Consider the following 19,310-nt stretch of genomic DNA (forward strand, 5'->3'; position numbering starts at 1 on the left):
GATTAATAACATTGATGCATTGTAAAAAAATACACCATAGTCCAGTATAAAGTAACATATAATGTATAATTAAAGTGCACAGTCTGGAACCTGATCCTTAGAGCAGGAGGTGGGGGCCCAGGTTTCCCTTGTACCCCTGTGGACCAGTCCAAGCCTGCAGGTATCATTCTAATTGAATTGATTAATGTTTGTAACAGTGTATGTATGGTTAAGTACAGGAATTGGTTTCTCCATTAAGCAATCCCAGTTATTGTGTCATATTTTAATTTCAACACAGAATGTATACTACCCACGACCAGTGGCGTCAGAAGGCGGGTGCGGGGGGTGCGGCCCGCACCCAGGTATCACCCACAGAAGGGGTGACACCAAGTGCTGGCTCTTCTGCAGTGACAGGAGTAGAGTGCTGCAGTGTGATAATCCTCTGCAGCACTCGGCTCCTGTCACATAAAAGGCAGCCAGCATTTCCAAGGAAGCTGGATACACCCCCCCGGAGTGAAGATGAGGAGACCCGCGAGGCCACGCCCCCTTTTAATTATGGTACGCCCCCTTTTCGTCCGGCCGCGGCTCCGACGGGGTGAGTGTGGGAAGGTGGTGGTGGGGGTGTAGTAATGCAGAGTGCGCACCGGGTGTACCCACACCTGGTGACGCCTCTGCCCACGACCTTCCTGATATATACTGTAGGATAACAAGATACACATAGGAATTAACTTCTCTTCCTATATGCAATTAGAAGGTGCAGCACATGTCCCATTAAATGTCACAGCTAACACAACTACTGTATCAACTTGTTTTGTGCAGCAAAGAATGCACCGCATATTGCACCCTCTCCTACCTTTATATCATTCATGTTGTCTCAGCTATAAGAAGAACTGTTGTTTATGTGCAGCTATGCAAAATTAGGCTCATTGCTGCATCTACTCCGTACTCAACATCTCCCATCCTCCCTATGTATCAAAGTCTATAAAGCAAATCTTTTCAGAGTTTGGCTCTTTAAGTTTACGCCATCCTCAGACTGTGTGAAGCATTTCATACCTATGGAGGCTCTGGTCAGGACACTGTGTCAGAAACAGGCAGTACGGATGGTGTAATGGATATCATTACTGCCTCACAGCACTGAGGTCATGGGTTTAATACCCACCATAGCTCTTACTGTGTGGAGTTTGTATAGTCTTCCTGTGCTTGCATGGTTTCCTTAGGGTAATCCGGTTTCCTCCCACAATCCAAAAATATACTGGTAAGTTAATTGGAACCTGACAAAAGATAAACCCTACTGTGTGTGTATGTCTGTGTGTGCATGTACATGTGTTTAGGGAAGACTAGATGGGCCAAGTGGTTCTTATCTGCCATCAAATTCTGTGTCTGTGTCTGTGTGTGTCCCATCGGCTGCTCTGCAAACTCCTTTATCTTACTTCCAAAACCCAAGGCCCTGTTCCAAATCTACGCACCAGCACCATTTAAATTACTGTACATGGCAAATCCAAAGAGGGTGTTGCTCTACGCCTCAGCAAGTTTACTCTTTATAAATTAGCAGAAAAACAATGACAGCTGCTCAGTCATTCCTGGAGATAATTATATATCAGGTGCTAGAAAGGGGGATGGGTAATAGACAGATAGGTTCAGGTATGGTTACAGGTAATTTTTAGTGTGCTGGGGGGAAATTTAGGGGGGATATTTGCACCCCCCCCCCCTCTCTGTCTGTTCTTTATAAATTAGGCATAGCTTATGCAATATGGGATCCAGTTATCCAGTTACATTGTGGATAGTTACCATGTCGACATTCATAATGTTGATACCACAGTGCCAACACTAGAAATGGTTCAACATGTCAACAGGCACCCTATTGATATCCTCAGAATGTTGACATGTTCAAAATGTCTCCATCTAAAATGATACAATGTGAAATTTTGACATTCTCAGGATGCTGATGGTTGGGTTTTGGCACTGCCAGGGGAGTTAAGGCTATGCATTAGGGGAGGTTAGGATTAGGCACTGGGGGTGGGGTAGGGATAGGCAGAAAAGACTCACCAAAACTGCCATTTCATGAGACATCTGTGCTGCTAGTGACAGTCATATGACCTGGAATTCATGCTGGAGCCTCTGAAGCTGCTGGAACAAGGTAAGTGACCATTGGGCCACCAGCAATATTAAGTCAACATGCTATCATGCCAAAATGCCATCAGTGTGGACATTCATGTTGACATGATCACTGTTAGCATACTTAGTATGTTGACAATGCTTCATCTCAACATTTTGACCATGTTGACATTCTCATGTTAATCTGATGCTCATTGACATGATACTGTAACTATTTACCTAACATACCACACCCATGCTAAATTAAGGTTTAGGAAAACTGTATAAAATGAATGGAATTAGCTGAAATAAGGGATGTGTCTCTATATGAACCGTGCTTGGTATTAAGTAAGCATTGGTCATCAACCTCTCAATGATCTGAGTTTTATATTGCACAAAGTACATTTACTGTCTCCTCTCTGACCCGATATAAATCTGCAATACTAATCTTCAATAACTACTAAATCATTGTGATAAACTCTTTGTGATAAACTTTAATATCAAATGAAAAACATTTGATTGTTGTTGTACAATCTTCAAACAAAATCTTTTTTCTGTACCAGACAATTTTAATTAAAAAAAAGTTTTCCTCCTCAAGCTGTACTGAGGGGTGTAGTACGGCTGACCACCGGTCTCCTGACCGCCGGTCAGCTTACCGATGCCGGGATCCCGGCAGCATACCGACGCGCTGCGGGCTCGGTGGCGACCTGCAGTCGCCACGGGTTCTATTCCCACTCTATGGGTGTCGTGGACACCCACGAGTGGAAATAGTCCCTGTTGGTCGGCATGCCGACCATCGGGACAGTGACCCGTCGGGCTGGTGGAGGAGGTCATGTGACTGTCGGTCAGCTGACCGGCGGTCACATGAATACCACCCGTACTGAGAGAGAATGCTAAGATGCTCACACAGGGACAGAGAGGTAAGTCACATTTAGAGTTAGTTCTGTAGGGAGATTACAACACATCTAGGGGGTCATTTTGAGTTGATCGCTAGCTGCCGATGTTTGCTGTGTAGCGATCATTTAAAAAAAATATATATATCGCATGCATATGGGGGCGCAATGCACACGCGCGGTGTATGTGTACAAAGAGCATTGTTGTTTTGCACTGCTTATAGTGACGATTCCATTCGCACAGCCGATCGCAAGGAGATTGACAGGAAGAGGGCGTTTATGGGTGTCAACTGACTATTTTCAGGGAGTGTTTGGAAAAAGACAGGCATGTCCAGGCGTTTGCAGGGCGGGATGTCAATTCCGGGACCTTCGTCGCTGCAATCATTGCACAGAATAAGTAACTACAGGGCTGGTCTTGTTCTGCACAAAGGCCCTCATTCCGAGTTGTTCGCTCGCAAGCGGATTTTAGCAGATTTACTCACGCTAAGCCGCCGCCTACTGGGAGTGAATCTTAGCATCTTAAAATTGCGAACGATGTATTCGCAATATTGCGATTACACACCTCGTAGCAGTTTCTGAGTAGCTCCAGACTTACTCGGCATCTGCGATCAGTTCAGTGCTTGTCGTTCCTGGTTTGACGTCACAAACACACCCAGCGTTCGCCCAGACACTCCTCCGTTTCTCCGGCCACTCCTGCGTTTTTTCCGGAAACGGTAGCGTTTTTTCCCACACGCCCATAAAACGGCCTGTTTCCGCCCAGTAACACCCATTTCCTGTCAATCACATTACGATCGCCAGAACGATGAAAAAGCCGTGAGTAAAAATCCTAACTGCATAGCAAATTTACTTGGCGCAGTCGCAGTGCGGACATTGCGCATGCGCATTAAGCGGAAAATCGCTGCGATGCGAAGATTTTTACCGAGCGAACAACTCGGAATGAGGGCCAAAATGTGTTTGTACCCGCTCGGCTGCACAGGCGTTCGCACACTTGCAAAGCGAAAATACACTCCCCCGTGGGCGGCGACTATGCATTTGCACGGCTGCTAAAAGTAGCTAGCGAGCGATCAACTTGGAATGAGGGCCACAGAGCATAATTAAGAGTGAGGAATATTCTCAGCTACAGTAAAAGATTATATTTACACCTGGGAAAAAGATTTTGCAGTTATAGAGATGCAAATAGAATTTTTATTCCATTTATGTTTTTGCAATTTTAAAATGTTAACTCAGGAATGGTGAAATGCAATAAGATCAGAACACTCAACCAATGTCAATTTTGTGCTTTCTGCATTTGTAGTATTTTATTTCACTTTACGTTTTCCACAACTATATTTATACTAAAAGTAAGTATCTAAAGGTCAACTTTTCTGTGATCTTTAGTTTTGCATTGTTCACAATTTTTTTACTTTAGTTTTAAGAAGTTAAACTTTAAACCTAGATATATTATGTTACTAGAACAGACTGGAAATTACGTTTGTCTACAGTATATTGGAGGTATTTAAGTATTATGCTACTAGAACAGACTGGAAATTACGTTTGTCTACAATATATTGGAGGTATTTAAGTATTATGCTACTAGAACAGACTGGAAATCACGTTTGTCTACAGCACAAGGTTCTCAAACTCGGTCCTCAGGACCGCACACGGTGCATGTTTTGCAGGTCTCCTCACAAAATCACAAGTGAAATAACTAGCTCCACCTGTGGAACTTTTAAAATGTCAGTGAGTAATTAATACACCTGTGCACCTGCTGGGTTACCTGCAAAACATGCACTGTGTGGGGTCCTGAGGACCGAGTTTGAGAACCACTGGTCTACAGTACATTGGAGGTATTTAAGTAATACGCTACTAGAACAGAATGGAAATTGCATTTGTCTACAATATGTCCCTCATTCCGAGTTGTTCGCTCGCTAGCCGCTTTTCGCAGCAGTGCACACGCTAAGCTGCTGCCCTCTGGGAGTGAATCTTAGCTTAGCAGAATTGCGAACAAAATATTCACAATATAGCGAAAAGTTTTTTCTTTGCAGTTTCTGAGTAGCTCCAGACTTACTCGGCATCTGCGATCAGTTCAGTGCTTGTCCTTCCTGGTTTGACGTCACAAACACACCCATCATTCGCCCAGACACTCCCCCGTTTCTCCAGCCACTCCCACGTTTTTCCCAGAAACGGCAGCGTTTTTTCACACACACCCATAAAACGGCCAGTTTCCGCCCAGAAACACCCACTTCCTGTCAAGCACACTCCGATCACCAGAACGAAGAAATTTCTTTGTTAAGCCGTGAGTAAAATACCAAACTTCTTAGCAAATTTACTTGGCGCAGGCGCGGTGCGAACATTGCGCATGCGCAGTTTGCGGAAAATCGCTGCGATGCGAAGAAAAATAACGAGCGAACAACTCGGAATGAGGGCCCATATTGGAGGTATTTAAGTATTATGGGTTACATTTACTAAGCACTGATAAGAGCGGAGAAGTGAGCCAGTGGAGAAGTTGCCCATGGCAACCAATCAGCACTGAAGTAACATCTATAATTTGCATACTATAAAACGATACAGAGCTGCTGATTGGTTGATGGGGAAATATCTCCACTTGCTCACTTCTCCGCTCTTATCACTGCTTAGTAAATGTCCCCCTATATTACTAGAACAGACTGGAAATTACATTTGTCCACAGTATATTGGAGGTATTTAAGTATCTTTATCAGTCAATGCATATATTCCAGAATTACATGCAGTCGTTAAATTACTTACACAAAACAAAACTGCGTTGAGTGTGAGAGTGTGGGAATAAGAGTACTCAGGACTCCCCTTTTATTAGACAAGTGAGACTCCACAATATAGAATAGGTTATAGTTACCAGTGGATAGAGTTACTGAACAATAAAGATAGACAGTCTTCAAATGATCGACAGGGGCCAAAAGGCTGTCTGGTAAAAGGTAGACACTACAGAAGGTCAACAGGTTCAAAAAGTTGACATGATATTGAACACACAACAGTTTTATTTGTATTTATGTTTTACACCGTGCTTGAACACATAACTGTTTTTACACAGTGCATAAGGATACAACACAGTGGCTCTCAGAGCCCACAGTCCCACACCAAGCCCACAGTCCTACACCCTACTCCTCTGATCGCTGCCACTGGTATGTGTCCTTCCACCAGGGGTGGATTTAGTGGTCATGGCACCCATAGAGACAACAGTAATGGCTTATTATTTCCATTGATGATTTTCAATTTAATATACAGATGAAGCCACGCTCATCTGAGGCGGCTCCATCACAGGCGTGCTCTCCCGGCGTGACTAGGCGAGCCGTCCGCCTAGTCACGCTGGGAGTGCGCAGAGACATTCTCACATTCTGGTGGGAGTACACGCCCGGATGGAGACGCTCTCCCATTCACTAGAGTGCACACCCGCCCGGAAGGAGACGCTCTCAGCGTTGGCCGCTGAGCCATTTTCACAGAGTTCTAATAGCGCTGCGGATGCTGGTGCTGGACTTCGGAGGGGTGAGTATTTTAAAAATGGGTGCACTGGACTCAGGGGCCCGTGTGCACCGCACACACTGCAACCATTATAGAAATGCCAGTGATTTCAATAGTGGACTATCCTTTGAACTAGTAACAGTAGAAAAACAGGTGTTAGAAGATAACAATTCAGGGTTCTTGAAAACCGAACACATTCAAACTTTGGGGATCTGAGTAGAACCGAGTCTATGCTCAGATAAATTTTGGAGATCCAAATAGACTAAGGGGGCAATTCAGATCTAATCGCTGCTGTGCGTTTTCTCACAGCATGGGATCAGATCTGAACTGCGCATGAGTGTGAGCCACAATGCGCCGGCATGTTGCACAACAGCACCGGGCATCGGTGCCTAGTAACGGGATGGTGCGAAAAATCTGAACGCACGGACATTTGCTAGCAGATTGACAGGAAGAAGCCATTTGTGGGTGGCAACTGACCGTTTTCCAGGAGTGTCTGGAAAAACGCAGGCAGGATCAGGTGTTGGAGGTAGGGTGTCTGACGTCAGCTCCGGCCCTGATCAACAGGAAACAATCGCAGCGGCTGAGTGAGTCCTGGGTTGCGCAGAGACTGCATAAACTTATGTTTGTGCAGCTCTGCTAATGAAGCGATCGCACACTTGCACAGATTTTTCCCGTCCCCCCTGTAGTCAGTGACTATCTGATCGCAGGGCAGCAAAAAACGCAGCCCAGCAAACATATCTGAATTAGGGCCAAAGTCCCGAGTTGGGTCTTCCTTCCAGTTCAGAACTCAGATTTAACAACTGAAACTCGGGGGTTGTGTTGCATGTAATAGCGTCCCTCAGGATTTCAGATACAATTTCACTTAGGACAGTGTACTGTATAGTGAAGCGGGAAAATTAACTGGAAAATAATGTTATTGATGTTATTTATGCTATAGGAACAAAAACAGGTCCAAGATACGTGATTTTAGTTGTTTTTATTGATTTTATAGAACCCAAAAGCAAAACCAAACCCAAAAACATAACCAAATTACTAGAGATGAGCGGGTTCGGTTTCTCTGAATCCGAACCCGCCCGAACTTCATGGTTTTTTTCACGGGTCCGAGCAGACTCGGATCCTCCCGCCTTGCTCGGTTAACCCGAGCGCGCCCGAACGTCATCATGACGCTGTCGGATTCTCGCGAGACTCGGATTCTATATAAGGAGCCGCGCGTCGCCGCCATTTTCACACGTGCATTGAGATTGATAGGGAGAGGACGTGGCTGGCGTCCTCTCCATTTAGATTATAAGAGAGAGAGATTTACTGGAGCTCAGGACTAGGAGGAGTACTGTAGAAGTGTAGAGAGTGCAAAGAGTTTACTAGTGAGTGACCACCAGACAGTGCAGTTTATTTAATATATCCGTTCTCTGCCTGAAAAAAGCGATACACACAGTGACTCAGTCACATACCATATCTGTGTGCACTGCTCAGGCTCAGCCCAGTGTGCTGCATCATCTATATATATTATATATCTGTCTGACTGCTCAGCTCACACAGCTTATAATTGTGGGGGAGACTGGGGAGCACTGCAGTGCCAGTTATAGGTTATAGCAGGAGCCAGGAGTACATAATATTATATAGTGAGTGACCACCAGACAGTGCAGTTTATTTAATATATCCGTTCTCTGCCTGAAAAAAGCGATACACACAGTGACTCAGTCACATACCATATCTGTGTGCACTGCTCAGGCTCAGCCCAGTGTGCTGCATCATCTATATATATTATATATCTGTCTGACTGCTCAGCTCACACAGCTTATAATTGTGGGGGAGACTGGGGAGCACTGCAGTGCCAGTTATAGGTTATAGCAGGAGCCAGGAGTACATAATATTATATTAAAATTAAACAGTGCACACTTTTGCTGCAGGAGTGCCACTGCCAGTGTGACTGACCAGTGACCTGACCACACTGACCACCAGTATAGTTAGTAGTATACTTATATTGTGATTGCTTGAAAAAGTTAAACACTCGTCGTGTGACTTCACTTGTGTGTTGTTGTTTTTTTTATTCTATAAAAATAAAACTCATTCTGCTGACAGACAGTGTCCAGCAGGTCCGTCATTATATAATATATAATATATACCTGTCCGGCTGCAGTAGTGATATATATATATTTTTTATATCATTTATCATCCAGTCGCAGCAGACACAGTACGGTAGTTCACGGCTGTGGCTACCTCTGTGTCTGCACTCGGCAGGCAGTCCGTCCATAATTGTATACCACCTAACCGTGGTTTTTTTTTCTTCTTTATACATACATACTACTACGACATCTCTTTATCAACCAGTCTATATTAGCAGCAGACACAGTACAGTACGGTAGTTCACGGCTGTGGCTACCTCTGTGTCTGCACTCGGCAGGCAGTCCGTCCATAATTGTATACCACCTAACCGTGGTTTTTTTTTCTTTCTTCTTTATACATACATAGTTACATAGACATCTCTTTATCAACCAGTCTATATTAGCAGCAGACACAGTACAGTACGGTAGTTCACGGCTGTGGCTACCTCTGTGTCTGCACTCGGCAGGCAGTCCGTCCATAATTGTATACCACCTAACCGTGGTTTTTTTTTTCTTTCTTCTTTATACATACATAGTTACATAGACATCTCTTTATCAACCAGTCTATATTAGCAGCAGACACAGTACAGTACGGTAGTTCACGGCTGTGGCTACCTCTGTGTCTGCACTCGGCAGGCAGTCCGTCCATAATTGTATACCACCTAACCGTGGTTTTTTTTTCTTTCTTCTTTATACATACATAGTTACATAGACATCTCTTTATCAACCAGTCTATATTAGCAGCAGACACAGTACAGTACGGTAGTTCACGGCTGTGGCTACCTCTGTGTCTGCACTCGGCAGGCAGTCCGTCCATAATTGTATACCACCTAACCGTGGTTTTTTTTTCTTTCTTCTTTATACATACATAGTTACATAGACATCTCTTTATCAACCAGTCTATATTAGCAGCAGACACAGTACAGTACGGTAGTTCACGGCTGTGGCTACCTCTGTGTCTGCACTCGGCAGGCAGTCCGTCCATAATTGTATACCACCTAACCGTGGTTTTTTTTTATTTCTTCTTTATACATACATAGTTACATAGACATCTCTTTATCAACCAGTCTATATTAGCAGCAGACACAGTACAGTACGGTAGTTCACGGCTGTGGCTACCTCTGTGTCTGCACTCGGCAGGCAGTCCGTCCATAATTGTATACCACCTAACCGTGGTTTTTTTTTCTTTCTTCTTTATACATACATACTACTACGACATCTCTTTATCAACCAGTCTATATTATTAGCAGCAGACACAGTACAGTACGGTAGTTCACGGCTGTGGCTACCTCTGTGTCTGCACTCGGCAGGCAGTCCGTCCATAATTGTATACCACCTAACCGTGGTTTTTTTTTCTTTCTTCTTTATACATACATAGTTACATAGACATCTCTTTATCAACCAGTCTATATTAGCAGCAGACACAGTACAGTACGGTAGTTCACGGCTGTGGCTACCTCTGTGTCTGCACTCGGCAGGCAGTCCATAATTGTATACTAGTATCCATCTCCATTGTTTACCTGAGGTGCCTTTTAGTTGTGCCTATTAAAATATGGAGAACAAAAATGTTGAGGTTCCAAAATTAGGGAAAGATCAAGATCCACTTCCACCTCGTGCTGAAGCTGCTGCCACTAGTCATGGCCGAGACGATGAAATGCCAGCAACGTCGTCTGCCAAGGCCGATGCCCAATGTCATAGTACAGAGCATGTCAAATCCAAAACACCAAATATCAGAAAAAAAGGACTCCAAAACCTAAAATAAAATTGTCGGAGGAGAAGCGTAAACTTGCCAATATGCCATTTACGACACGGAGTGGCAAGGAACGGCTGAGGCCCTGGCCTATGTTCATGGCTAGTGGTTCAGCTTCACATGAGGATGGAAGCACTCAGCCTCTCGCTAGAAAAATGAAAAGACTCAAGCTGGCAAAAGCAGCACAGCAAAGAACTGTGCATTCTTCGAAATCCCAAATCCACAAGGAGAGTCCAATTGTGTCGGTTGCGATGCCTGACCTTCCCAACACTGGACGTGAAGAGCATGCGCCTTCCACCATTTGCACGCCCCCTGCAAGTGCTGGAAGGAGCACCCGCAGTCCAGTTCCTGATAGTCAGATTGAAGATGTCAGTGTTGAAGTACACCAGGATGAGGAGGATATGGGTGTTGCTGGCGCTGGGGAGGAAATTGACCAGGAGGATTCTGATGGTGAGGTGGTTTGTTTAAGTCAGGCACCCGGGGAGACACCTGTTGTCCGTGGGAGGAATATGGCCGTTGACATGCCAGGTGAAAATACCAAAAAAATCAGCTCTTCGGTGTGGAGGTATTTCAACAGAAATGCGGACAACAGGTGTCAAGCCGTGTGTTCCCTTTGTCAAGCTGTAATAAGTAGGGGTAAGGACGTTAACCACCTCGGAACATCCTCCCTTATACGTCACCTGCAGCGCATTCATAATAAGTCAGTGACAAGTTCAAAAACTTTGGGTGACAGCGGAAGCAGTCCACTGACCAGTAAATCCCTTCCTCTTGTAACCAAGCTCACGCAAACCACCCCACCAACTCCCTCAGTGTCAATTTCCTCCTTCCCCAGGAATGCCAATAGTCCAGCAGGCCATGTCACTGGCAATTCTGACGATTCCTCTCCTGCCTGGGATTCCTCCGATGCATCCTTGCGTGTAACGCCTACTGCTGCTGGCGCTGCTGTTGTTGCTGCTGGGAGTCGATGGTCATCCCAGAGGGGAAGTCGTAAGCCCACTTGTACTACTTCCAGTAAGCAATTGACTGTTCAACAGTCCTTTGCGAGGAAGATGAAATATCACAGCAGTCATCCTGCTGCAAAGCGGATAACTGAGGCCTTGACAACTATGTTGGTGTTAGACGTGCGTCCGGTATCCGCCGTTAGTTCACTGGGAACTAGACAATTTATTGAGGCAGTGTGCCCCCGTTACCAAATACCATCTAGGTTCCACTTCTCTAGGCAGGCGATACCGAGAATGTACACGGACGTCAGAAAAAGACTCACCAGTGTCCTAAAAAATGCAGTTGTACCCAATGTCCACTTAACCACGGACATGTGGACAAGTGGAGCAGGGCAGGGTCAGGACTATATGACTGTGACAGCCCACTGGGTAGATGTATGGACTCCCGCCGCAAGAACAGCAGCGGCGGCACCAGTAGCAGCATCTCGCAAACGCCAACTCTTTCCTAGGCAGGCTACGCTTTGTATCACCGCTTTCCAGAATACGCACACAGCTGAAAACCTCTTACGGCAACTGAGGAAGATCATCGCGGAATGGCTTACCCCAATTGGACTCTCCTGTGGATTTGTGGCATCGGACAACGCCAGCAATATTGTGTGTGCATTAAATATGGGCAAATTCCAGCACGTCCCATGTTTTGCACATACCTTGAATTTGGTGGTGCAGAATTTTTTAAAAAACGACAGGGGCGTGCAAGAGATGCTGTCGGTTGCCAGAAGAATTGCGGGACACTTTCGGTGTACAGGCACCACGTACAGAAGACTGGAGCACCACCAAAAACTACTGAACCTGCCCTGCCATCATCTGAAGCAAAAAGTGGTAACGAGGTGGAATTCAACCCTCTATATGCTTCAGAGGTTGGAGGAGCAGCAAAAGGCCATTCAAGCCTATACAATTGAGCACGATATAGTAGGTGGAATGCACCTGTCTCAAGCGCAGTGGAGAATGATTTCAACGTTGTGCAAGGTTCTGATGCCCTTTGAACTTGCCACACGTGAAGTCAGTTCAGACACTGCCAGCCTGAGTCAGGTCATTCCCCTCATCAGGCTTTTGCAGAAGAAGCTGGAGACATTGAAGGAGGAGCTAACACGGAGCGATTCCGCTAGGCATGTGGGACTTGTGGATGGAGCCCTTAATTCGCTTAACAAGGATTCACGGGTGGTCAATCTGTTGAAATCAGAGCACTACATTTTGGCCACCGTGCTCGATCCTAGATTTAAAGCCTACCTTGGATCTCTCTTTCCGGCAGACACAAGTCTGCTGGGGTTGAAAGACCTGCTGGTGACAAAATTGTCAAGTCAAGCGGAACGCGACCTGTCAACATCTCCTCCTTCACATTCTCCCGCAACTGGGGGTGCGAGGAAAAGGCTCAGAATTCCGAGCCCACCCGCTGGCGGTGATGCAGGGCAGTCTGGAGCGACTGCTGATGCTGACATCTGGTCCGGACTGAAGGACCTGACAACGATTACAGACATGTCGTCTACTGTCACTGCATATGATTCTCTCAACATTGATAGAATGGTGGAGGATTATATGAGTGACCGCATCCAAGTAGGCACGTCACACAGTCCGTACTTATACTGGCAGGAAAAAGAGGCAATTTGGAGGCCCTTGCACAAACTGGCTTTATTCTACCTAAGTTGCCCTCCCACAAGTGTGTACTCCGAAAGAGTGTTTAGTGCCGCCGCTCACCTTGTCAGCAATCGGCGTACGAGGTTACATCCAGAAAATGTGGAGAAGATGATGTTCATTAAAATGAATTATAATCAATTCCTCCGCGGAGACATTGACCAGCAGCAATTGCCTCCACAAAGTACACAGGGAGCTGAGATGGTGGATTCCAGTGGGGACGAATTGATAATCTGTGAGGAGGGGGATGTACACGGTGATATATCGGAGGGTGATGATGAGGTGGACATCTTGCCTCTGTAGAGCCAGTTTGTGCAAGGAGAGATTAATTGCTTCTTTTTTGGGGGGGGTCCAAACCAACCCGTCATATCAGTCACAGTCGTGTGGCAGACCCTGTCACTGAAATGATGGGTTGGTTAAAGTGTGCATGTCCTGTTTTGTTTATACAACATAAGGGTGGGTGGGAGGGCCCAAGGACAATTCCATCTTGCACCTCTTTTTTCTTTTCTTTTTCTTTGCATCATGTGCTGATTGGGGAGGGTTTTTTGGAAGGGACATCCTGCGTGACACTGCAGTGCCACTCCTAAATGGGCCCGGTGTTTGTGTCGGCCACTAGGGTCGCTAATCTTACTCACACAGTCAGCTACCTCATTGCGCCTCTTTTTTTCTTTGCGTCATGTGCTGTTTGGGGAGGGTTTTTTGGAAGGGACATCCTGCGTGACACTGCAGTGCCACTCCTAGATGGGCCCGGTGTTTGTGTCGGCCACTAGGGTCGCTAATCTTACTCACACAGCTACCTCATTGCGCCTCTTTTTTTCTTTGCGTCATGTGCTGTTTGGGGAGGGTTTTTTGGAAGGGACATCCTGCGTGACACTGCAGTGCCACTCCTAGATGGGCCCGGTGTTTGTGTCGGCCACTAGGGTCGCTAATCTTATTCACACAGCTACCTCATTGCGCCTCTTTTTTTCTTTGCGTCATGTGCTGTTTGGGGAGGGTTTTTTGGAAGGGCCATCCTGCGTGACACTGCAGTGCCACTCCTAGATGGGCCCGGTGTTTGTGTCGGCCACTAGGGTCGCTAATCTTACTCACACAGCTACCTCATTGCGCCTCTTTTTTTCTTTGCGTCATGTGCTGTTTGGGGAGGGTTTTTTGGAAGGGACATCCTGCGTGACACTGCAGTGCCACTCCTAGATGGGCCCGGTGTTTGTGTCGGCCACTAGGGTCGCTTATCTTACTCACACAGCGACCTCGGTGCAAATTTTAGGACTAAAAATAATATTGTGAGGTGTGAGGTATTCAGAATAGACTGAAAATGAGTGTAAATTATGGTTTTTGAGGTTAATAATACTTTGGGATCAAAATGACCCCCAAATTCTATGATTTAAGCTGTTTTTTAGTGTTTTTTGAAAAAAACACCCGAATCCAAAACACACCCGAATCCGACAAAAAAAATTCGGTGAGGTTTTGCCAAAACGCGTTCGAACCCAAAACACGGCCGCGGAACCGAACCCAAAACCAAAACACAAAACCCGAAAAATTTCAGGCGCTCATCTCTACAAATTACTTGAGAGTGGGTTTGCAAAGCCAAAACAAAACCACAACAATGAAATAATGAGAAAGGATTTACTTGCCATTTAAAACACGTGAGACAGAGTTTGTAGATCCGAGATTAGAACTTGGTAGGATTACCTAAACCAGGACTCGATTTGATTCGAAACCCCAAAGTTCGGGTGTGTTCAGTTTTCAGGAAATCCAAACCACGTATCTGTATACGGAAGCATCAGGCACTTGACATCAAGTTTCAAATAAATTTACAAATGTTTTATTGATTTAATGAAGACATGAAATAGTACAATTATTTTGTGATATTTCTTTCATCTGACTTTCTATTTATTAATAGGAATTACACTAAGTACAGATGCAAAGAAATGTACAGAAGTGGTCTCTCATGATGTAAATATATACATATGTGTTTTCATACATCTTACCTCAATACTTCATGCAGCAGTCTATGATGCACAAGCAGTTTACACTGATTAAAATGATATGTGGCATGCCTCTATTCTGTGTGTGTGACTGAGACTGTATCTGCATATGAAATGCTACGTTACAGTGATTTCCAGGAAAACACTGTAATCAGTGGCGTATCTATAATGCATGCAGTGTGTGCGGTGCACACGGGCCGCTCGGTCCAGAGGGAGCCCCCACCGCACACGCTGCACACATTTCTTCTATACTCACATTTCTGGCGTCCATCGGTGACTGTGTGTGGGCTTCCTCCTCTCCCGTAGCCGTCACCACCACTGCTAGTGCACTGAGCACTAGAGACTCTGGCACAGTGCCAAAGTCTACAGAGCATGTGCAGGACTCCGAAAAAGATGGCGCGGCGGCCATTTTTTTCGGAGTCCTGCGCATGCACTGTAGACTCTTGCACTGTGCCAGAGTCTCAGTGCTGAGAGTGCTAACAGCGGCGGTGATGGCTACGGGAGAGGAGAGGGCCCACACACGGAGTCTGCACACAGGTCCCCTCCTCTCTAGAAACGCCTCTGACTGTAATATACCATTTCGTACAGTATGTAGATATAGCTGCAGTGACGCACAGAATTTAGGCATGCTCCATATCATTTTAATCAGCATAAGCTGCTAGTGCATATTAATCACATAGCAATGTGATTTAGATGCATTTAAATGGAAAAGTTGCACAAAATGACGCTCAGCGCTACCGAGACACATGACGGCATGACTAGAATGGCTGTATAACATGACTGCAGCAGATCTGTATGTTGCAATAAGTGGTGAAATGGGTTGGTGTACACCAGGGACGTGCGGTGAGCTAAATAGCTCAGGAAGCACTGGCTATCCCCGGAGCCAGATTTACACACAATATATGAGCCAAAGCGTACATCTGGGCATTATACACAAGTGCAGCAGTTTAGACATGTGGGCATTATACACAGGTGCAGCAGTATAAACTCCTGGAAATTTGGTGAATTTTGATCAGAGATGTGCGGAAAAGTTACCCAGGTGAGGCACTGCCTTCCCTGCCATAGACTTTTTACTCCAGAGTTTTGGCTATAAAAATGATTAGAATAATGCAAAGAAGATATTTCAAACAAATTATTTCTAGTTGTCATATACTTTATACAGTAAAAACTCTGGCACAAATGTTGGTATGACAGGAAAGGCTCTGCCTCACCTGCCTCACCCCACCGCATGTCACTGGTGTACAGTGGCATAACATACTCCCAAGTCTATTAAAGCTTTGATTGTAAAACTACTAATTCCATTCACTTACAACATCCACAGTGCTAATATAAAATTTTAACACCAACCACTGGTTGCTACCACATGATTATTACTAAACCTGTGTCTATCTCAATAAAGATTTACACAGCTGCAGGAATTTAAAAGGGTTTTTTTACTCATATACTGTATGCACCAAAGGTTTTTTTTATCCCTAAGGTTTGAAAAATATGATTACTCACAACATGTTCTGCTATTGGTGTAAGCCAGGCATGTCCAAACTGCGGCCCTCCAGCTGTTGTGAAACTACATATCCCAGCATGGCCTGACACAGTTTTGCTGTCAGAATGCTAAAGCTGTGTCAGGGCATGCTGGGATGTGTAGTTTCTCAACAGCTGGAGGGCCGCAGTTTGGACATACCTGCTGTGGGCAATCAGATTGAAACAATTTATATTCAGCTCAAACTTAATGAATAAGATTTTTTCTGATTTCAGTAACATTGGGGGTCATTCCGAGTTGTTCGCTCTGTATTTTTTTCTCGCAATGGAGCGATTAGTCGCTAATGCGCGTGCGCAATGTCCGCAGTGCGACTGCGCCAAGTAAATTTGCTATGCAGTTTGGTATTTTACTCACGGCATTACGAGGTTTTTTCTTCGTTCTGGTGATCGGAGTGTGATTGACAGGAAGTGGGTGTTTCTGGGCGGAAACTGGCCGTTTTATGGGAGTGTGTGAAAAACGCTACCGTTTCTGGGAAAAACGCGGGAGTGGCTGGAGAAACGGGGGAGTGTCTGGGCGAACGCTGGGTGTGTTTGTGACGTCAAACCAGGAACGACAAGCACTGAACTGATCGCACTGGCAGAGTAAGTCTCGAGCTACTCAGAAACTGCACAGAGAAGTATTTTCGCAATATTGCGAATCTTTCGTTCGCAATTTTGACAAGCTAAGATTCACTCCCAGTAGGCGGCGGCTTAGCGTGTGCAAAGCTGCTAAAAGCAGCTTGCGAGCGAACAACTCGGAATGACCCCCATTGTTTACATGCAAATAGTTCAGTCAAAACTTCATGGACGTATCTTTTGATAAAGAAAAAAATCTGTTATTGTGTAAAACCAGAAATGCTGAAGGATTCACAACTTTTTTTTTCAACTCACAAAAATTTGTTTTCATTATGGACATAGAGAAGAAAAAGTACAGTAAATAGTTTCCTTATGCTGAATATGAGGAATGGAGCTGTTTCATCTTAGATTCACAATATTCCTAAGCTAGTGGTTCCTAAACTGGGTGCCATGGCACCCTGGGGTACTACAGGGCACTTGCAGGGGTTCCTTTGGTTAGTTGTCCGGGACCAATTTAAATTATGTATGGTCAATACAATATGTAAAACCAGTTCTGGTTGCTGTTATTCATGAGATACTGTAAGTGGACAGATTTGCAACCTTGTCCACCACCATAGGACTCACTCTAAGAATGATCAATAAGTTCAATTTACTTAATGTAATATTTTTTGCTGAATTTCATAATAAGAAACTTTGGGCCTAGGAGGTACATGGAAAAAATGCTGAAACTCTAGGGAACTGTGACTCAAAAAAGTTTGGGAACCACTGGCCTAAAACCACTATTTTGTCAATATAGCTACAGTACATAGCAAAATCTCAAAAATCTACAGTAACTTGTTCAATTATAGTAATGAAAACGAATGCCAACTTACACTGTTGAGTAAACTTGTCCACTATTTTTGTAGGAATGCTACTGGAGAAAACTGGTTCAATTACAACTACACCGATGATGACTATTGGCTGTCTCCACGAGATACTTCCGCTGTAATAAATGTTATCAGAGCAATGTCCATCATATGGTACAGCTTAACTATATTTTTGGGGACAATTGGGAATGGTTTGGTCATCTGGTTTGCCGGCTTCAAGATGAAGACATTCAGTGCCGTGTGGTTCCTAAACTTGGCTTTTGCTGACTTTTTCACATGTATTTCTCTCCCTTTACGTATATCTGAGTGGGCTTTGTATTGGGACATTCCTTTTGATCACTTCCTATGTAAGGCTGGTATAACAATTCTCTTCATAAACATGTTGAGCAGTGTCTATTTCATGACCGTCATCAGCATTGATCGACTTGTCTCCATTTTTTGGCCAGTTTGGACCAAAATACACAGGACGCCCAGGTTAGCCACCATGATAGCTGTACTGGTTTGGTTGCTCTGTCTACTTATTAGTATCCCTCATCTGGTGTTTAACCATGGGGTTGATGATGTCACTGAGTGTTTTCCTAAATCTCGGAATACTAAAGAAGCCAATCTGGCAAAAAAGAAAAAGGCGATGTTTATCACAAGAAATATTTGTATGTTTGCATTCCCATTTGTCATCACTGTAATATCATTTGGCCTGATTTTATTTAAGATAAGAGTAATTAGGAAATCAAATCGGTCTCACAGACCTTTCCGAGTTATCACCGCTGTCATAGTATGCTTCTTCATCTGCTGGTTTCCATATAACACCTGGCCATTAATAAATATAAAATAGAAGCGAATTGACATTATCCTTACAGAAATATTCATCTGCTTGGCTTATTTCAGCAGCTGCATCAACCCCTTTCTCTAAGTTTTCTTTTCCCATGATTTCAAGAAAAACTTTCTAAAGTCCATACCAGCCATGTTGGAAAAGGCTTTTAATGAACGGTCTGACCTTAATTGTATAGACAACACTGGCACCACGTCTCAAACTTTAAATTGGATTCATCACCTTTATAAATATTTTTTTTTTTAGATGGAGAACATGAAAAGGCTTGCTGGATGATATTCTTATAAAATAAGACATTCCCAATTGTTCTATATTGCTTATTAGAGATATCTTACAAAGCGACATAGTAGCAAATTATATGTCAGTTTCTCTGCTGTACATAGATTCTTACCTGACAATACCTATATGTCATACATTAGACCAGCGACAGCCAGTATGTGGGCCTGCTAAGGTTAAAAGTCAGGACACACAAGTGCATGGTGTATATCCCTGCATGGATATGTGTTTATATAAAGTACCAGCCAATCTGTTCCCAACTGTCATTTTTCAAACACAGCCTGTAAAATGACAGTTAGGAGCTGATTGGCTGGTACCTTATACCTACTTTATCTCCATCC

The 19,310-nt window shown here is 44.5% G+C and overlaps 1 pseudogene; it reads left to right on the top strand.

Moving 5' to 3' along the window:
• Positions 1-2,085: 2,085 nt before the first annotated feature.
• On the top strand, positions 2,086-18,939 carry LOC134966841 (formyl peptide receptor 2-like; annotated as a pseudogene).
• Positions 18,940-19,310: the final 371 nt, after the last annotated feature.

This window comes from Pseudophryne corroboree, chromosome 10 (assembly GCF_028390025.1).
Source record: "Pseudophryne corroboree isolate aPseCor3 chromosome 10, aPseCor3.hap2, whole genome shotgun sequence".
Classification (NCBI taxonomy): domain Eukaryota; kingdom Metazoa; phylum Chordata; class Amphibia; order Anura; family Myobatrachidae; genus Pseudophryne; species Pseudophryne corroboree.